The 18,452-nt window shown below is 31.1% G+C and overlaps 1 pseudogene; it reads right to left on the bottom strand.

The window, feature by feature from the left end:
- Nucleotides 1–256: 256 nt before the first annotated feature.
- LOC113183741 (uncharacterized) lies at nt 257–17,552 on the bottom strand (annotated as a pseudogene).
- Nucleotides 17,553–18,452: the final 900 nt, after the last annotated feature.

Here is an 18,452-nt window from a genome sequence, read left to right as displayed (position 1 = left end):
TCAAATTTCCATATGCACTTTTTAAACATAAACTCATTACCAACTCAAGTAAAGCCAGGTATCAGTACAAGAAGATATAGTAAAGAAAACATTTTCAGTATAAAAACACATATCAACTTAAATTGTTATCAACAGACTGAAGACAATTTTCATAAAGTCACGATTTAAATCCCATAATATAAAGTGATCCTACAAAGATATTAAATTAATTTTAAATAAAAAGTTCTACAAATGTAAACAAGTTTTCCATTTGCTACTATTCTTTAGTAAATGCTTTCTTTTGATTAGCTTTTACAGTATGGTCAAGAGATGAATAGTTAAAATTAAATGGTGTTATTGCTACAAGAGGAGGACATATTTCTTTGTCTTTTAATCTTGACTTATCTACTATAAAGAGAAGTCTTAACAGAGGTCAAGGGTCACTTGCATATTTTCAGTAGTTAACAAAGACTCAGTGTCCAAGGAAAAGCTGAATATCCTTCCTCAGAGGGAGGTCCAGCAAGGGCATTGGTTCAAGAAGAGAAAAAGTGGTTTCCTAGTCTGAGAGCCTTTATTGTTTTTCTTATTGTCTTCAGCATAATTGGAATTCTCCCCTAACTTTGAACTCAGAACTTTAATTCATGGTGTTATAGCAAATCAACTACTACTAAGTTAATTGGTCAACTATAGGCTTTGGAACAAAATCTGGACCTTATCAGGATGCTAAGATCAATATTTCAGTCTATTCCAGGAGACCTCATTTCAGATAAACTGAACTCCAAAAAATCAAATCAGAAAGTCACAAATTCTCAATGTCTTTCATGGAAAAAGCTTTATGAAATGCCAAAAATGATAAAGATTCTGTTAATTCTGATATTCTGGTAGAAGACTGACCATGCATGATCTGGTAGCTGTGACATGGAAAAGGATGCCAAACTTAGAGCTGTAAAACTGGCAGGTGACTGGTCACAAAGATCAGATAGATGAAGCAAAGCACTAGCTTGGATGGTTTTCTTTGTGATCCTAAAAAAATTAATCTAGGAATGCACTTTTATATTGGGAAAAGTACAAACTTTTTTTTTTCTTTAATGTAATTCGTGGTTCTGTGCTCAACTAAAGAGACATTTCCAACTTCAACCTTTCTACTAGGATTCAGATTATCACCAGTTATATTTTCCAATGAGGAAGTTAAGTGCAAAGGAGAATTTAAACTTCTAATGCTATTTTGTACTGGAGTGTTTTGGAAATAAGGTAGTGAACTTTTGCTGTCTTTGTCCTTTAAAGTCTACATGCTACCTTTCCCCCAGAACCACTAACAAAGTCTTTTGCACTATTAAACTTGTACTTCAGAATTGTTTCAATCAGTATTTCATCTGGCACAGCATCTCCAAGTACCTCTCTCATGTGATAAAGGAATAAATAAATATGTGCTTGACCAATTCCACTTAGCTTATGGTTCAAAAGGGAACTGGACAAATCCTTCAGGTCTTCATAATCATACTCTTACATACTCTTAATTGACATTTTATAACATTTTGAGTAAATAAACTGAGCACCTTTTGATGAGTTTTGATAGAGTGTGTCTTTCAGGAAATTAGTCAATTCATAATATTTCTCTGAATCCTTTTAATATCTATGTGTTCTATAGTCCTGTTCCCTAATATCTGATTTTAGTGATTTGTATCCTCTTTTTATTTATTTTTCATAGTTAGCTTGGTTAGAGGCACACTAATTTTATTCATTTTTTTCTAACTCTATTTTATATTTTTAATTTCATTGATTTGTTTCATTTTTTATTATATCTTCTGCTCAGTTTGGATTTAATTTGTTCTTCTCTTTCTAATATTTTAAGATGTAAGCATAGGTGATTGATTTTAAATTTCTCCTTTTTAAATATATGCATTCAAAACTATTAATTTCCTTCTAATCATTGCTTGTTCTGCATCCATAATTTTGATATGTTAGTTTTCATTTTCATAAAATTTATTTCAGTATAAAGTGTACTTACTTTTTAAATTTTTTGTTTTGTTTTTTCATAAGAAATACAGAGATCAGTGGGTTTTGTTGCAAAATAATCAATTTAAAGAGGGAAACAGAACAGATCTAATGAAAATTGAAGAGAGATCAATAATACAGAGGAAGGGAATTAAGGGTAAGAAGGAGGGGAGGGCAAGAGGAGGTACTGGGATATCAAACTGTGCTTTCTTTTTAAGTCTGATCCTGGATAAAAGAATGGGGTGAATTTTCTTCAGTTTCTCATTTAATAAAGAAGCATTTTTATTGCATCTAAATTATATTTCTGCCTAGATAACTCAATTTAAAAGAAAGTGTTCTTTGCAAATTTTGCCTTAAGAATCTGTAGAAACTAACAAGAAATACTTGAAAATATTTGTATATAATTTGTAACCCCCAAGGCCTTGGTCATGAAAGAATTTTAGTAGAGAAGGAGAACAAGGAGAAGGAGAAATCACCTAAAAACTGAACATACTTTCTTACACTGCTAGTATAATTCTAGGACAAGTATTTTGTGGAAAGAATGCCACTAAGTATTCCAAATAAACCCATTCTAAAGGTGAGAGATTGTCTCTTCATTGAATGACTGACAAAATATGTGATGTTTAATAAAATATTTCAACTTTATGGCTCTTAAAATTTATTTCAACAATCTGAAGGATTGAATGCATTTGTTATTTGATGCTACAATGATCTTCTGACCAGACATAGTGGTTAATTGGAAGTATTTTCTTAGTGTTCTAGGGAGGGAAACAGAAAAATTAAGGAAATAGAGAAATTCACTCTAGGCTCTGCTTTTTACTTTTTCAGCAAGAATAACATGTTCAAAGTTTGATTTGATTTTAATATAATGAATTTTAGTGCTAGATATTCTTTCCTTGGTTTTTCTGAATTTAAAAAAAAATGGTTCAAAATATGTTTGACTATATTCTATTAAATGGCTGACAATTCTTCAAAATTGAGTGAATTTCTTGGCTGAGAAATTGGTGCTTATTTTCTACACATTTAAAATATTTTATAAACAGAGGTTTCTAGAAACTATCAGTGGAACTCTAAGTGATATTTGAAAATGCATAATCTGATGTTTTGCTTAATTATATATATATAAATTTATTTAGAAATTTAATCATGCACTTATGCTCAAAGATCTTATTTTCACATCTGTAAAACTGTGAAACCATAACACAGCTCATCATATAAATTACATTTTCCTTCAACTAAAAACATGTCCCTTTGAAATGTGACAAATGCAATTCCGATTCCACAAAAGTTATTAAAAATGACTTTCCAGAACAGATATATCTTTCTTAAATGCAACATATTAAATGAAAATACGAAACTATACATTCAGTTTAGTCTACATAAATTCATATTATCAACTGTTTAGCTTAACGAATAGACTGTGTCCTATGTATTTTATATATTTGTATTAATAACTACTAATTTTCATTTGTAGACTACATATGTAATTTCTTTGATCCATATAGTTTCTTATATTGTAACTAAGACATACATTTCTTGATATGGTAAAAATTGATAACACTTAAGATGATATTAAACTGAGTTTTTGGTTTTATTTTCTATTTTGATTTTTTTCAAGTTTTCCTTATTTTCCTGATTTTTAAAAATATATTGTCTATTGAATGCAAAAATTCATAAGTGAACAGTTTATAAAATAATGACAAAATGGCCCTAAATGTTACCATTATCCAGAAATGCATTTCAAAAATTTCCTTTAAAATGCCTTGGTAATCATTAACCTCTCTTTGTTCCATAAATGGAAAAAGAAAGAAAGAAATCATTGCACTGGGGATGTAGCTCAGTGCTAGATCACATGCTTAGCATGCCAAAGGATCTGGTATAATACCCACCACAGAGAAAGAAAGGAAGAAAGGAAGAAAGGAAGAAAGGAAGAAAGGAAGAAAGAAAGAAAGAAGAAAGAAAGAAAGAAAGAAAGAAAGAAAGAAAGAAAGAAAGAAAGAAAGAAAGAAAGAAAGAAAGAAAGCATCATAATTTCTTACAGCAAAGGTGAAGTTGCTTGAAATTTATTTAAATGGAAAAAAAGCTGTATTCATTCTTATGAGAAGTGGAGTTCCTTTTTTTTTTTTTTTTTGGTTTTGCTTTTTTTCTACCATAAGAATAAATAATTGACCTAGAATCATTTATTGAAAAGATTGAACTCCTTTTTCCTAAATCAAGGGTTAACATAGATTTTGATCTTTATTTTCTTTGTTTATATTATTCTGTTCATTTGATGTATTTGTGTATCTATACACCTTGCTTTTACTGATGAAATTTTTCACTATTTGTATTTACTTATTGAGAAAATAAAAAATAAAGATTTTATTAAATATTTAATGCTGCCCTATTACTGAACATATTAATTATCCTTTATTTTGCTTGATGTTTGAGAATTTCAAGAGGTCAGTGCTGCCATCTTCAATTGGACTGTCTTCTCATCTCTTGTATATTTATAATTCTGTATATTATAATTATTACTTTGGATAGAAAATTTATATTAAAATTATCACCAGAAGTTATGAAACGTAAGTATGCCTTTTTATTATTTTTAATGTTAATACAGCTATTTTTATACTTATGTAAGAAGCTGGATCTTTCTGCTGAGATTGAAAATTGTTTTGTTGTCAAGCAAAGATAATTCTAGTTCTAAAAAATAACATACTCACTGTAAAACACATAAAGATATAGGGACATAACTGAGGACAATACTTCTAAAGAGAGTAGTACAAAATAATTTTAAAAGTGCTTATTTTTCTAATCCTCCCATGCTTCTCCTCCCTACCCCACTCTGAATCAGCCTCCTTATATCAGAGAAAACATTTGACATTTGTTTTTTGGGATTGGCTAACTTCATTCAGCATTATCTTCTCCAACACCATCCTTTTACCTGCAAATGCCACGATTTTATTCTCTTTTATTGCTGAGTAAAATTACATTGTGTATATGTGTGACATTGTTTTTATCCATTCATACACTGTAGGTCATCTAGGTTGGCTCCACAGTTTAGCTATTGTGAATTGTGGTGCTCTAAACATTAATGTGGCTGTGTTCCTGCAGTATGTTGTTTTTAAGTTTTTTAGGAATAGACCAAGGAGAAGGATAGCTTGGTCAGATGGTGGTTCCATTCCCAGCTTCCTAAGGAATCTCCCTCCATACTGCTTTCCATATTGGCTGCACCAATTTGCAATACCACCAGCAATGTACAAGTGTACATTTCCCCCCACGTCCTCACCAACATTTACTGTTGTTTGTTTTCATAATAGCTGCTTTTCTGACTGGAGTGAGATGATATCTTAGAGAAGTTTTGACTTGCATTTCTCTGATTGCTAGAGATGATGAGCATTTTTTCATATATTTGTTGATTGATTGTATATCCTCTTCTGAAAAGTGTCTGCTCAGGTCCATGGCCCATTTGTTGGTTGGGCTATTTGTTTTTTTGGTGTTTAGCTTTTTGAGTTCTTTATATACCCTAGAGATTTGTGCTGTATCTGATGTGTGAGGGGTAAAGATTTGCTCCCAGGATGTAGGCTCTCTGTTCATCTCACATATTGTTTCTTTTGCTGAGAAGAAACTTTTTAGTTTGAGTCCATCCTATTTGTTTGCCGCAGTCTGGCTAGGCACAAAACCACTAGCCACTCAAGCAGGAACAAACTTTATTTTTTTGAAACTGCCGCCAATGCCCCTTATGCCCCCGGGAAGAATCCCAATCGACCCACGTGGGGTTCTCCCCGGAACCCCAGAGGAAGTTCCTCCCCCGGAATTCCCTCCTACTGTACTTCCCCAACCAATGGGAACTCTCCAGGAGTCCCGTAGCAGGCCCAGGTGAACAGCAGGAGTCCAATATCCATATGAATGCAAATCTTAACATAATCATATCATCTCAATGGCTAGCTGATGCGCACAATTCACAATAGCTAGACTGTGGAACCAACCCAGATGCCCTTCAATAGATGAATGGATAAAAAAATGTGGCATTTATACACCATGGAATATTACACAGCACTAAAAAATGACAAAATCATGGAATTTGCAGGGAAATGGATGGCACTAGAGCAGATTATGCTTAGTGAAGCTAGCCAATCCCTAAAAACAAATACCAAATGTCTTCTTTGATATAATGAGAGCAACTATGAACAGAGCAGGGAGGAAGAGCAGGAAAAAAAGATTAACATTAAACAGAGACATGAGAAGGGAGGGAAAGGGAGAGAAAAGGGAAATTGCATGGAAATGAAGGGAGACCCTCATTGCTATACAAAATTACATATAAGAGGTTGTGAGGAAAATGGGAAAATAAACAAGGAGAGAAATAAATTACAGTAGATGGGGTAGAGAGAGAAGATGTGAGGGAAGGGGAGGGGGGATAGTAGGGGATAGGAAAGGTAGCAGAATACAACAATTACTAATAGGGCATTATGTAAAATTGTGGATGTGTAACCGATGTGATTCTGCAATCTGCATTTGGGGTAAAATTGGGAGTTCATAACCCACTTCAATCTAATGTATGAAATATGATATGTCAAGAGCTTTGTAATGTTGTGAACAACCAATAAAAAAAAGAATTACATAAAGAAAAAAAATGCCATGCATCATATTACTTGGCTGTGGCTCTTAGCATTTGTTGATTCTTGGTTTTAATTCTTGTGCTATAGGAGTCATATTAAGGAAGTTGGGGCCTAGGGCAGAGGGGTGGGAGGGAAAAGTAATGGGTCAGGGGGTTAGCAAGGATGGTGGAATGTGATAGACATCATTATCCAAAGTACATGTATGAAGACACAAATTGGTGTCAACATACTTTATATACAACCAGAGATATGAAAAATTGTATTATCTATATGTAGAAAGAATTGTAATTCATTCTGCTTTCATTCATTTTTTAAAAGATCAATTAAAAAAATAAAAAAACAAAATAACAGATAATAAAAATAATTCTATTTGTTTTGAAATAAATCAATAAATAAAATAGGCACCCATCTAATTCCAAAAAAAGTGCTTATTTTTGTTAATATATTTAAATTCCCTCCTGCTCTTGAAATTATGCAGTGGAGAATTAGCCTACAGTTCATTTCTTCATGGATACAACAGGATGGTATTTTATTTAATGATATGGATGTTAAGATATTATTTATTGGCATGGTTATTTAGTTGCATTTCTGAAAGTTTTCTCTTAAAAGTAGTATTTTGAATTAATGGACTGCCTATATTGATAAAATATAGAGAGAGTATATATGTAATTTGGACCCTTATATTTTTCTTTTCTATTATAAACTCAGTAAAGTACTTATGGAAATTAAATATGAATACCAGTTTATTTGAGTGTACAGTAGGAGGAAACTAAACTCTTTTTTTTTTTAAACACAGTGACATGTGGAATCTGGACAAGTGGGAAAATATACTAATATTTTTGGACAGAGGTAAAGCAGAGAACATAGGGCTGAGTAGCGTGATAGGGTCATAGGGATTGGCAATTTCCTTCAGTTCAAATATTTTATTTAAATTAAACTTATTGACTATGGCCTGTACAAGAGCTAATAAACAGATTTATCATTATTTAGAGAGTGTGTTGCATTAGGACAATTCAAATTTATGTAGCCTCACATTATTATGTCAGAGAGAATGGATGTCAATGCGTCTTTTAACCCTCCTGTGACAAGCTTAATTTTCTTGGAAGTCATTTAATCTACCTTCAAATGAGTTCCCTTATATGGGCAAAATATAACAAAGTAGTAACTCTAGTAAAATTTTGTAGCGATTAACTTATGCTATTCTAAAAAACTTGAAGTATATTTTTGGTTGCCAAGGATAAGCTCAATAAGTGGTAGCCATCATCATCTTTGTATTTTTGTTGTTGTCCTTAAAATGTAGACCTTTAATTCTGTAGCACCAAAAAGAATTAAAGAGTATTAAAATTCTAAAACAAGTGGATTATTTCATGAAGTGTGTTTTATACACTAGTCAAATTGTGAATCATTTCTGAATTCCCTTACCTCCGGTTTGCTAACACAGTGTGATGTTACCATAGTTCAGGACTAAATTATTGCATGAGAAAGAAAGCAAATAATATTTAAATTATTCATTTTTTTTGCTAAGCTGGCAAAAATAATCCATTCTAACTTCCCAATCAGTAACTGGAAAGGAAAGGGACAGAAATGTTTTACTTGCTGAATATTTTATAATCTATTTACATAAATATTGGTGAAATAAATGATATTTAAAAAGAGTACAGAACTTTACATCTAATAAAATCAGCCAGTCTCACTATTATCAACAAGACAGGTTCTAAAAAATGTTGACAGTTCTATACAGTTAGGTTAGTAATATTCATTCATTCACTTTAATTTTTGCATAAATATATGAGACATAGAAACGTTTAGTTTTAGGTGTGCTATGATTTATTTTTAAAGTATATTATTGGAAAAAGGAACGATTTCCTGCACAATGCAAAAATCACGAGAGGAAACTATATGTTCACATGATTAACTGCTTATATAGTTTATTATAAGAACATAAAAATTATATTAAATTCTACTTCCAAATCCTAATGCTAATTCTCTCGTGGTTGTATATAACCATAATGCTACTTTGACAAAGGCTCACAAAGGACTAATTTTAGAATTCCTAAAACTTGAATATGCTACAAGACTTAGTCAGTGAATGCAGAAAGAATCTGCTAAGTTTAACAAGGCCATTATTAAATTTCTGAAAAAAATACTGAATTAAATTTGATGGAATCATTATATTTTACACTGTCAATCTATTTCTCCAGGTAGTCTTGTTTCATGGAAACATTTTTAATTTTTTTTAACCGATACCTTATAAGTCACTTCTGAGTCACTTCTGAGTTCAAGATGGATTCGAAAACTTAAGTTAAAAAAATGAAGATGTTAAAGCAAAATGAAAAGTAAATTAACAGGGAAGTTGCTGTCGTTTATCATACCTTAATAGAAAAATTCTCTCTCCTGAAGAATTTAGCAGTCCATCATCTTCAGTAATCACTTTGTAGTTTTGAATGCTGGTAGCTGGTTCATTTCAGAATAGTCACATCAATCACCCCCTAAAGATTTCTAGTCTGTGGAGTTAATAAGAATTGGGCACATCACCTTATGATTTAGGAGAGGTGAAAGAGAAACTTCTGATAAATATAGCAGTCAGAGACATCATTGGTGAATCATTGTTTTCAGGAAAATCTCAAGAAAAATTTGCAATTTTTTTTTACTTTAAAATCAAAATGAAGTGTCAGTTTCTATAGTTGGATGTAAAGTATTATGAATCAGTTATGTGTGTTGAGTTAAAGAAAAGTAGAAATGTATATGGTGTGTTCAAGTTTCCTGTATAAATGTATTTGTTAATTTCAATCACCTTAATTATTTTTAAATGAATATCTGCCTAATATCTACTCTAAACATTGGACTATAAATAAGAACATATGAATGAAACACACATATTCAAATTTATTATGGTATAATAATTGAGCTATACATATATAACATATCTCCCATCTATATAAAATTGTAGTGCATTTCTGAATTGATGGACCTTGAATGTCAAAATTCTGGGAAAAATAATAAATAGTAAGAACTTCGTGAAAGAAAACTACAGGGAGGTTATAGTAAGCTTTAAAATTGTCTATATTAAGAAAGATTTTAATTAGTAAATATTATTGCTATTTAATGAGAGCTCTACTATTAGAGAATATGTGCATATTTTAAAAGTTTAAGGACATTGAAATGTATAGAGAGAATACTTAGTTTGAATAAAATAGAAATGCTCAGACGTAATGCTATCATAACTATAAAATTACCATTTGAAGTGGTGATAAGCATTGCAAATATAATTCAGAGGTAAAGTGCTTGCCTAGCATGCCATGGTCCCTGGATTTGACACTCAGCACCACAAAAAAAAAAAAAAAAAAAAAAAAAAAAAAAAAAAAAAACAGGTGATATTTTACCGCAATAAATAAAACAGACTAACGTCATGGAAAAGCTTAGATTATAGGTAACAAATAAATAAAACCTATATAAGTTGCTGATAAATTCTGTGGTGAAAAATAAAAAGGTGACTTTAAAAACACATTCCTACACACAGATATATACATTTATATATGTTCAGTTTTATCTACACATGCATATATGCTTTAGCCTGTATCAATCCCAGACATTGTACTCCTGCATGTTTTTGTGGAAAAATAAAATGGAACATTTACTTTGGAAAATACTTTTGTAGATTCTTGCAGAATTAAAAATACACTGAAGACCCGCCCATGAGACTGCTAGGTATTTATCAAATTTAATTAAAAACTTGATGATCAATATTTAGCTTATTCATTCATTATTGACAAAAATGTAAGACAATCTTGTTATCTGTCAGCATGAGACTAGCTAAATGATAGTGTGGTAAATGCAAGCGATGGCCTGCTAATCAGAAATAAATAATAACTACTGATTCACAACAGTATGAATACATTCATCACAGGTCACTAAGGGAAAGAAACCAGAATCAAAAGCATCTATATTGTATTATCCCATATACAATACCCTGGAAAAAAGCAAAACCATGAGATGGAGATATGACCAATGGTTTTCAGAAATTCAGGGCAGGAGTTGGAGGTCAATTAAAAGGTACAGTCCAATTTAACTGGACAAACTATAGAACTCGTGGGTATAGCTTTGTGATGGCTTTGGTACAATGAAAAATATCAAAGAAATACAACTTAAACCACAATGATAGAAATTCACAATGTCTAATCTTAACTAAATACACTGTCAAGTAAATAAGTAGATAACTGTTATAATCAATAATATTACATATTTTAAAATATAGCATATCTAGTGAGTTTGTGGTCATGATAAGTTATAAATAAATGTTTGGGAAAATTTTTGACAATATTTCCCAATTTAAATATATTCATGGATTGATGATGTGATTCTGTGTTAGAATTCTTCTCTATCATGCACAAAGCTTTTGGTTCAATTTTTAGCACTGCAAAAAAGAAAAAAAATATCCATGTATACTGACCCAGAAATTCTACTCATATAAGAACAATCCCACATATAAACATGTGTATTTGTACACCTATTTTTTTGAATCTAGCCATCTATTTCCAAAATGCTTGTAGTGTAAGCAACACAAGAAAAGATACATGCAATCAAGTATATTTTCATATACAATATTAAACATCAGTGAATCTAATGAATTAGTCAAATATTTAGCTAAGGGATGAGAGGTCAGCCACAAAAATTACAATTTTATTATTCCATTTCTATATATTCAAAAAGAGACAAAAGTAATCTAGAAGCTTACTAGTTTTCAATTGCTGCTCTATTAAATTAGCACAAATCAGTACTTTAAAACAATACAAATGTGTATCTTTATTGAGTTCTGAAGGTCAATAATTTAAAGTAAATGTCACTAAGCTAAAATCAGTCTTCATATGAATACTTTCTTTTGGAGACTCCTTGCTTTCCCTGTAGAAGATGCCAGCAACCTGGTAGCATGTGTATTTCATCTTGGAAGCCAATGAGTAGTTCAATCACTTCCACTTCTGTTGTCACAACTCTGACTCTGACTTTCTTGTCCCACTTTAATTTATGTGGTGTCTTGGGCCTATACAGGGTCGAGTCTGTATAATCCAATGTTTTCTACTTATTTTAACATCAGATGATTAGCAAACTTAATTCATTTTTCAACATCAATTCCCACTTTTTTTTTTTTTTTTTTTTAGAGAGAGAGAGAGAGAGAGAGAGAGAGAGAGAGAGAGAGAGAGAGAGAGAGAGAGAGAGGAGAGAGAGAATTTTATTTTATTTTTAAGTTCTCGGCAGACACAACATCTTTGTTGGTATGTGGTGCTGAGGATCGAACCCGGGCCGCATGCATGCCAGACGAGCGCGCTACCGCTTGAGCCACATCCCCAGCCCACAATTCCCACTTTCTACACAATATGATAATCTCAGGTGTCTGGCATTAAGACACAGATAACTTTGGGGAACAATTATTTTTCCTATTTCAAGGTCTCAGAAATTGAAATACTGGTAACATTTTCAGGGTAGGAATGAGCTGTAGTAGACATTAGTGAGATTTGAGGGTGCTAGAAACATCTTCATCTGAGGTGTGTGTGTGTGTGTGTGTGTGTGTGTGTGTGTGTGTGTGTATGTGTGTGTGTGTCTCCTTTGGCTAGGGAGGAAGACTATAAGCATTGCATTCATGATTTTAGCCTATTTGAGATTTTTAATTAATATATTTTCCACTACATATCAGGTAAAAACACATAAAATGGAATAAAGATTTTATGTAAAGTAAAACATTTTATATAATGAAAGCAATAATTACTTTTCTGAAAAAAGGTTAAACATTTGCCAAAATTGACTTATGACTGAACTATCCTATTGGTAGAGGCTTTAAAATTGATGAGAAAAGTATTTTCAGTGGTGCTTTTGCCATCAATAATGAATGTGCTTTCTAAGAACCTTTAATGAGGTAAAATATTTCAATGTATCTGAAGCATATATTTGGTTTTATCATTAGAATATTAAGAACTGAAAAATTATTACTTAACATTTAGGCAAGGTTTAGAAATGGAGTATTATAAATTTTGTGGGTAGTAAGATTACAACCTCAAAGTTGTCAGTTGAAGATGATATACTATGAAAAATAGTGACGTAGAGTCATTCAAAATGTGTTATGTATTATAAATAGGCTACATGTATGATGTCTTATACTGTATATCATCACAAAATGAAAACAGTGTCAGTGGGATTATGAAAGTTTTCTGCTTATATATTATCTAGATTTTTTTATTTTTATATAATATGGATTTTAATTTGAAAATAGACCAACTTTTAAAAATAGCAAAGTGTATGCATGTGCTGCCAGTTTTGGGTTTCATTGTTAGCGATTATGATTGGTGTGTTGTAGTTCTTGGGTTTCTCACTGTTGTTTCGTTTCATTTTTACAACCATTTTGTGTAATATTTTTCTTTTTACTAACAAATACTAATTACACATGTTAATGGGATTCACTGTGATAGTTCTACACATGCAAACAGTGTGCATTGATCATATACATCCACTTTTCTTCCACACGTGTTCCCCGCTGCTGGTACCCTCTCCAGGCTACATATGAGAGAACATGGGATTCTTTTCTTTCTTTGTCTGATACATTTCACTTAGCAAGATATTTTGCACTTTAAATCTCCTCTTCCTAAAAATTGTTATCAGCCTTGGTGCCTAGAATTATTTGCTGTCATGTTCTATACTGAAGCATCTCAGTTTGATCTAAAATTTTACTTTTAAGTGAAAGACTCTATAAATGTCTCCCAGGTTTTCTTTTTCTAGATGTTTTGTAATTGTTTTATTCTATTTTGTTTTATATTCAGGTATGTGGCCCATTTCAAGTTTTGTTTTATGGAATTTGTGATTTACTTTTCAAGAATCATTTTGGTTTGTAAGTATTTTTCTCAGCATAATTTTTAAAAAGTATTCATTCTTAATTGTATATGTCATTTTGCCAAAATTTAATTGATTATTTTTATTGATCTACTTCTGAAATCTTTATATTTTTTAAGAAATAACTTTTCTTGAATTCTATGGACTTGTAATCATTTGTATACATTCTTCAAGAACCTTTCCAAGTCTTTTGCCCAGTTGTTTATTAGATTTTATGCTTTTAAAATGTATTTTTAAAATTTAAACATTTTTAAATAATTTTGTGTCTAAATAAGGTTATTTTTTGTTAATTTTAACTTTAATTTTTAGTTAATATACCTTTATAAATAGAATACATAATATATTTAACACTTTGTCTATTTTGTTTTGTTTTACTTCATTTTTACTCTTGATATGAACCAGGTGTTCATTTCGGTCTTTTTTTTAAAAGTGTATTATAATTTTACAAAATGGCCACGCAATTTTCTAGTCCTTGCAGTGTGATTTGATCGAATGTTCCCTGAGAATTCGCTTTTCACGAAAACAACTAAGATTTATTTCTAACTTAAGTTTTATAACAATTCGTCTGCCCATGCAGCAAATTAAATCTCATGACAAAGTGAGAAATTGCTTCAAATCAAATAAGTTCTATTTTACTTTAAACTGCCTATTATCTTAGAACTTTAATGTCATCAAATATAGCTCATAGAAATAGCTAAGTAAGCTTTTGTTTCTGTAACTCTTTTTGTTCTTGTTTCTATAGAAAAATAAAAAAATCTTTTCTCATTAAACCAATATTATTTAAAAATTTTCTAAATGCAATATTAGACTTATTGAGTGAAGAGCATCTGATATTTGTTCTGTTGGTCTGATACTGGTAACTGAAACTTTCTGCAACCAAATGATATCCCTAAAAGTTTCTAGGTAATTGGCAGATAGGATTTTAATTAGTATCAGTTTTCATTTTTATGGGTGGAATTTCACTTAAGGATAGTAAATTTTTTTAACACTCTAATCTCTTAAACTATGAGAAAGTAGTGACATGATATTAAATTATTCACTTAAAGTAATAAAAATCAATTTTATCATTAATTATAGTATTTATTGTATTAAAATAATGGCTCAATTCACTTTGCCATTTTCATCGATTCTGAGTGATTAGTTCTAAAGAAATATTAGATATTTAATTTCCACTTTGACTTTATGTTTTTGGCCTCAAGTCATAGTATATCAGTAGCAGATATATTTTGAAAATAGGTCTGCCTTTGTAATAGTTTTGAAGTAGTCTTTTTTCTATTTTCATTGAATATAGTAAAATTAATAATTTTCAAATAGTACTAAAATATCTGTTAGTTAACTCTTGAAATATTTTGGAAAATGCATTGTGTTTAGAATTATAAGGCACCATGTGATAAATACAATTTATATCTTCTGTGAGCAATGGTTGAGAAGTTATTAGTAACATAATATCTACAGGTAATATTTTTCTTGATTCACAAATTAAAAATTTTGAATTATTTGATACAGGGTAATTTGATAGAGTTTATTTTAAATGTTAGTCATAGATATCTGATTTCCAAAATAATCACAGTCAATAACAGAAGTGATGATTTTGATAAGCATGCAGGAAATAACATTCTCTCAACATATAATTCTACCTTAATAATCCATATTTCAAATAAACTTGTTTCATTATCACATAATGGAACTTTTTTATTTAATATTCTTTCCTTATATCTTAAAAGATATGGACTATTTAACAATTTCTATAGTTTTTTATTATTTTTTTATGTCTTTGGGTTACCAGATTATACACATTTAAATTATAATTTCTAATTTCTTAAACATTGATTTAACTTAAATTAAACTATACTTTTAAAGTAAACTAAAGTAAATCATTATTAATTCTACAAACCTGTGAATTACAAATAACAACCAAATGTTGATTATCTAGCTATACCTTTATCTATCTCCATATTCACTGATGTGCTTCATTTTATTATTATTATTATTATTACTCTTATGATTGCTTTTGTTATTATTATTATTGGTAGAAGAAATTGAAACCAGTTTTTTTCTTCTTTCTTACCACTGAGCTACATCCTCAGAACTTTTTACATTTCATTTTGACACAGGGTCTTGGTAAGGTGGTGAGAACCTTGTTAAGTTGCAAAGGCTGTCCTTGAACTTGTGATTTTCCTACCTCAGCCACCAGTGTCACAGGAATTATAGGCATGGGCTGCATTGTTTGGCTGTTGCTATGTTTTTACAAAAGTGTATATATAAAATATCATTAGAAATGTTAATTACCATCATTCATGAACACTAACTTACGATAACTTATTAAATGTGTCATTCTAATGAAAATGACAAATTTCACAAAGCACTGGAATAATTGCTATTTCTTCCCAATATATAGAATGTATTGGACAATATAACTTAATTTTATGATTTATATTGGAGCTGTTTGACTAAGTAATTTACATTTTTAAATGGCAGATGTTTCCTGATATTCTCAATGGCATTTTCATTTTCTATTCTTGAAATGTAAAGCCACAAAACTTTTGTTAAAATCAAGCATATTGTGCCTAATATGAGGATTGATTCTGGTTGTGGACATACAAATTATATTCTTCCTTCTAGTGTTTTTGTTAATTCTTAAAATATGCTTTTCTTTTCTGAATTTCTTTGTGGGTGTGTTGCTAGGGATTGAATTTAGTGCTTTGCACATGACAGCTAAGTGATCTAACACTGAACTTCACCACCAGCCAGAGATAATTTCTTAATACCTTTCCTAGCTTTATTAGTTTCATAACCTAGACCAAGATTTAAAAACCAAAGCAAATGAGAGGAAAAAAGACTACACATATTTATTTTAATCCAGAACTCAATTTGGGGATAGTAAAGAAATTTTTACTATTCACAGGATTAAAAGCTTCATCTTGTTTATAAAAATAGTTATTAAAATGTGCTCCCACTTTCCAGCCTAATTTTTTTCTGTACCTCAATCAGGATTGCCATCATTTTTTATCCATCACTTAAAGAGTAAAGGAAAAAGTAATTCAGACTATATATCCTAATCAGTTAATATTTTGAAATAATTTTCATTTTTTTAAGAACTCAATGTTATATGACATGTAATGTACATAGACATTTTCCATGAATTTGATGAGTATAAGTAAATGCATATTATTTTAAAGTTTTTTTTAGACTTGTTTTCTTTAAATTATACATGCACATAATTATAAGCATCTATGTATGATATGTATGTGTATGCAATATATACTACATATACCTAATTAGGTCCACAAAATTCTTTATAGGACCATGTATTTTTACTTTGTTTTATTTTGTTTCCATCAGGGCACTGTTCCTAAATTATTTATCTACATCAAGGAAATGACTGTCACACAAAATAAAAAGTATTTACCATTCTTCTTCAGACATGACCCCCCAGAGATTCATGGATATTTTGTGTTGTTGACTTTGAAAATTTCACTTGGAAATCTGAAGGCTGTTTTTAGCTCTCTGATTCTTTGCTCCTGTGTTTGTTTCTGGGTCATTTTCCCCTCAATTCATGGAAGGTTAATCCAAATTGATTTTTGAGTCCAGACCTAATTGAGAGGGGGAGATGAGTCAGTTTGGAGAATCAAACTTTCCACTAGCACCTGCCTTTAAGCTCCATTAAAGTGGATCACTCCTGAATAACATGGAAGAAGAGCCCACCCTAGTGTGAAGGAGGGCATAAAAAGGAAGTTTTTGTATTTACATAACGTGATTGGTGTTTCTGAGGGAGCCAGTTAACGTCAGCAAGGCCCTGCTCAGCAGCTGCAACATATTGTATACTTGCCAGCATTTTATCTTGCTACCTTCTGATTCTAAATTTCATACCATTTTCTCCCCCACTTTAAATAGAATCACTAAGAACATCATTCTTGCAGAAACTCCTCTGGCACAAAAAGTGACAAGGGTACTGTGGGAATGAGGGAGCATCTGGAAACAGCTCGAAGTGGCAAGACTCAACTTTGCTTCCTGGGATGGAAGCCACTTGCAGCCTTCAATTTGGTGTCCAGCTGCACACTGGGCACATTCATGTAGTACTAGTGAAACAGCAAAACGCATATTATTACATATAAAGACGTGAGGTCCCAGAGAGGAAAAATGACTTTCTCAAACCAACACTTGATGAGTAACAGAGTCATAAAAATGGGCTTTGGTTTGGGCATGGTGGCACACTCCTGTAATCCCGGCTACTTGGGAATTTAAGGGAGAAAGAAGGATTACAAGTCCAATCTTGGCTACCTAGAGAGACCCTATCTCAAAATAAAGAATGAAAAGGACAGGGTATAGCTTAGTGGAAAAGCATCCCTGGATTCAATCCCCAGTAACACCAAAAAGTGGGGTTTGCAAACAGTGTGTAATGATTAGATCACTTTAGAAGTATCTATCTTTCAAAAATGTATCATTTCTTCATGGTGAATATTAACTACATATTCTTTAGCTTTTTGAAAAATACAGCACAATATTGTTATATACAGCTACTCTACTGTGCAGTAGAACACTGGAATTTCTTGCTGCTGTCTAAATTTAATGCACAAGTCATTGATCAACATTCCCTCATCCCTCCACACTCTTTGTCTTCACAGCCTATGTAGCCAGAATTCTACTCTCAACTTCTAGGAGATCCACTTTTTTTTTTTTTTACATTGCACATAGAATTGAAATATGCAGTACTTGACTTTCTGTGTCTTATTTTACTTAATAGAATGGTCTTCAGTTCCATCCATGCTGTCACAATTGACAAGATTTATTATAATTTTAATGGCTCAATAGTATTCCATTTTGTATATATACAACATTTTCCTCATCCATGTTTCTGTTTATAAACACTTAGGATGTTTCCATAGCTTGGTTATTGTGAATAGTGCTGCAATAAACATTCAAGTGCAGGTATCTCTTGGACATAATGATTCATTTTCTTTTTAATACATATTCAGGAGTAACAGTGCTAAACCACATGGT

This window comes from Urocitellus parryii, chromosome 1 (assembly GCF_045843805.1).
Source record: "Urocitellus parryii isolate mUroPar1 chromosome 1, mUroPar1.hap1, whole genome shotgun sequence".
Classification (NCBI taxonomy): domain Eukaryota; kingdom Metazoa; phylum Chordata; class Mammalia; order Rodentia; family Sciuridae; genus Urocitellus; species Urocitellus parryii.
This window is presented reverse-complemented; position numbering and strand designations above follow the sequence as displayed.